This window comes from Petromyzon marinus, chromosome 33 (assembly GCF_048934315.1).
Source record: "Petromyzon marinus isolate PM22_M1 ecotype Great Lakes invasive population chromosome 33, UKy_Petmar_22M1.pri1.0, whole genome shotgun sequence".
NCBI classification, from domain to species: Eukaryota; Metazoa; Chordata; class Hyperoartia; order Petromyzontiformes; family Petromyzontidae; genus Petromyzon; species Petromyzon marinus.
In genome coordinates, this window is record NC_133699.1 from 1272636 (window position 1) to 1275676 (window position 3041).

Genomic DNA, 3041 nt, shown 5'->3' on the forward strand with positions numbered 1-3041 from the left:
GTTCAACACATATACACAGCTCAGCGCTCTGACCTCTGGACCACCCGGTCACCTCTGAGCTCGAAACCATTCTCGGCCTCTCTCACTCCCAACTCACGAACATTCACCAATGTGCATGAAGCAGCGTGCGGTGCACTGTGGTAAAACAACCCTTCTTACTGATATGGCGTCAGGAGACCTTCAACGCAGCTGCAGCTTGACAAAGAGCTGAAATGTACAATTATTGTTAATGAAATAAAAGAAAGATGGTCAGGTTAACTCAAAGTTGCAATATCGTTGCCACTCGAAGGTACATTGGCTCAAGGCAGTGACACCCTCAAAAGGTCACGGCATCTCGGATTACAGAGCTGCTGGCTGGAGCTTAGCAACCCAAGGGACTGCCACTGCGAGGGACCCACACGCTTTGTCCATTCTGATTGCATAATTACCAAAAACAATACAGGGACTCCTCGACTTACGAACGAGTTAGGTTCCAGTGGTCTGTTCGTAAGTCGATTTTATCGTCAGTCCAACTTTAATCCTGTCAATTCCAAACATGTTGTCCGGCATGTACACTAAACACGGGGGATGGCTTTAAAAGTTGCATAATCTCTTGTAGATGTAGATGCCACTGGTTCTTCATGTTCTACAGATGTAGATGTCACTAGTTCTTCACGTTCTACAGATGTAGATGCCACTGGTTCTTCACCTTCTGTAGATGTAGATGCCACTGGTTCTTCACGTTCTGTAGATGTAGATGCCACTGGTTCTTCATGTTCTGTAGATGTAGATGCCACTGGTTCTTCATGTTCTACAGATGTAGATGCCACTGGTTCTTAACGTTCTACAGATGTAGATGCCACTGGTTCTTCACGTTCTGTAGATGTAAATGCCACTGGTTCTTCACGTTCTGTAGATGTAGATGCCACTGGTTCTTCACCTTCTGTAGATGTAGATGCCACTGGTTCTTCACGTTCTGCAGATGTAGGTGCCACTGGTTCTTCACCTTCTGTAGATGTAGATGCCAGTGGTTCTTCACCTGTAGATGTAGATGCCACTGGTTCTTCACGTTCTGCAGGTGTAGATGCCAGTGGTTCTTCACGTTCTGCAGATGTAGATGCCAGTGGTTCTTCACGTTCTGTAGATGTAGATGCCACTGGTTCTTCATGTTCTACATAGATGCCACTGGTTCTTCACGTTCTGCATATGTAGATGCCACTGGTTCTTCACGTTCTGTAGATGCCACTGGTACTTCATATTCTACAGATGTAGATGCTACTGGTTCTTTACGTTCTGTAGATGTAGATGCGACTGGTTTTTCACGTTCTGCAGATGTAGATGCCACTGGTTCTTCACGTTCTGCAGATGTAGATGCCACTGGTTCTTCACGTTCTGTAGATGCCACTGGTTCTTCACGTTCTGCAGATGTAGATGCCACTGGTTCTTCATGTTCTGTAGATGCCACTGGTTCTTCACGTTCTGCAGATGTAGATGCCACTGGTTCTTCATGTTCTGTAGATGCCACTGGTTCTTCACGTTCTGTAGATGTAGATGCCACCACCGCCATCTATATGCGCGGCGGTGGAACTTACGACTCTCGGTCCGAACAGGCAACTGGATATTCGTACGTCGAATGTTCGTGAGTAGAAGAGTCTCTCTATTTATACTGGATGAATCCGATGAGCTATAAAGCACTTTTTTCACAGATGTCCAATTATAAGCACACCTGCCTCTTCTGGGCATGAAGCCCGAAAACAATTGTCAAATATTGAATAAGTCCTTAACCCAGCAAACAATGCGTCCAACCGCGAGGCATCGTTGGGCCAGCGTTGCCACGTGCACGGGGAATCTCCTCAAAAGCCCTCAAGCAAATCTAAATGTTAATCTCGGTTATGTTGGACCCATCACCGAGAATGTTTTACAATAATCTGGGCACGCCTCACGATTCCCATACACGCATGTGTAATCGCACGAATAAAGCATCAAACGAGGTTTAAAATGCAAGACGTGAAAACGCGTTTGTCACTTATCGTCGGCGTTTCTAATCCACCTTCGTGCGAGCGGAGTCGTCATTGTGGAACGAGACAGGAGGATTTCTCCACAAATCTAGCTGTCGCCTGATGAAGCTAGTTGTAATTACTGGCGAAACGTCGTACTCAGATAATAAATGTTGTGGCTTGGCCCTCCAACACACCGGTTAGTGCTGTGCTAGTGACGAATTGTCACGTTCTGTTTACGTGACAACCCTTACTAGTTGGCTGTGGCGGGTGGTGGCGGGTTTTAACGACACATTTATATATTTTTACGCGATCAAACCCAAAAAAAATCCCATCATGGACCATTTCCCATCAACTTAGAGGCATTCACTTTGTCGCAATCGGTGTCCACAAGGGGGCGATGCAGCCTCAGGAACAGAACGCTTGCCGCCGACGGCGTCGCGGCGACATCAAGATCACCTCTGGGGGGCGCGGCAGTCGGCCGAGTGGGTCGGTGGGTGGCCCAACACTGCAACTGAAGACAAATCTCTCGTTGTGGTTGTCAAGGGGGGCCCCGGCTCGTAGCTGTGGCCACCGGGGCTGGGGTGGTGGTGGTGGCGGCGAGGCACCCCCTGGCCCCGTCCCTCGCTCGTGACGCCGCTGCTTTGCGACTGCCACTGTAAGTTTCTGACACGGAACGCCGAGCGCCGAAATCAAAGGCGCAGCTCCGAAACGTCTGGCTCGCAGCACTGCCGGTGGAAGCGCTCCCACTCGAGGGTGCCGTGGGGAGGAGACTCCTCCACGCTGGCCTCCGACTCTCTTGGGAAGGGGTGCGACTGCCCACACTTTACCCCACCACACGCAACGTGATTCAGTAGCGACTCTGTGATTGGGGGTATCCTTTCACTTGACACTGATGGGTGGGCAAGAGACGGCGGAGTGGTTTGTGAAAATCGCATCGTTGTCCAGTGCGCTAACCCATTACACCACTGCAACGTACTCAAGGACTTCCATCTATTCAGGGAATACATTGAAGTCTACACGTACAGACTTACTAACTCGACACACAACCTAACAGCCATCACA